We start from the raw sequence: 506 nt of genomic DNA, 5'->3' as shown, positions 1-506 counted from the left end.
GGATTAGTTGGAGACATACACTAGGCTATATCAGCCCCACCAAAAATATTTTTCACCAGCCGCCACTGGTATTTACCCTTAATTTGAGCAGGTAAATAAGATGACCTGCCAATGGAATTAGTATTTTATGCTTGAATTAAGACAAAACAATAGCTTTTTCTTCTTATTTTAAATGTAAATTCTCTCGTTCCATTGGCAAAGTTTCACACTTACTTCCTCAATTCAAGAAAAAATGCACTAAATCTGAGCAAAAATGACTTATTTAGATTTCCATTTCTTGCAGTGTGGTTCTCCCTTTCAGACCTTATTTCTTAAGTCTTATTTATTAAAGTTGCACAAAACGGGGCCTGAATTTTAGGTATGTTGCTTTCCATGCAAAGGTTTCAATTTAAGACAAACATACTTGCTGGGACAGTGTATTTTCCCTCACACACACTGAGCCTTGGATATGCTTCTCACCATTCTAAATTGTCACCTCATGAGAAAAACAACATAAATGTTGGACA

This window comes from Cyprinodon variegatus, unplaced genomic scaffold (assembly GCF_000732505.1).
Source record: "Cyprinodon variegatus isolate N-32 unplaced genomic scaffold, C_variegatus-1.0 Scaffold469, whole genome shotgun sequence".
Classification (NCBI taxonomy): domain Eukaryota; kingdom Metazoa; phylum Chordata; class Actinopteri; order Cyprinodontiformes; family Cyprinodontidae; genus Cyprinodon; species Cyprinodon variegatus.
The sequence above is the reverse complement of the archived record's forward strand: the minus strand, read 5'-3'. Positions refer to the sequence as shown.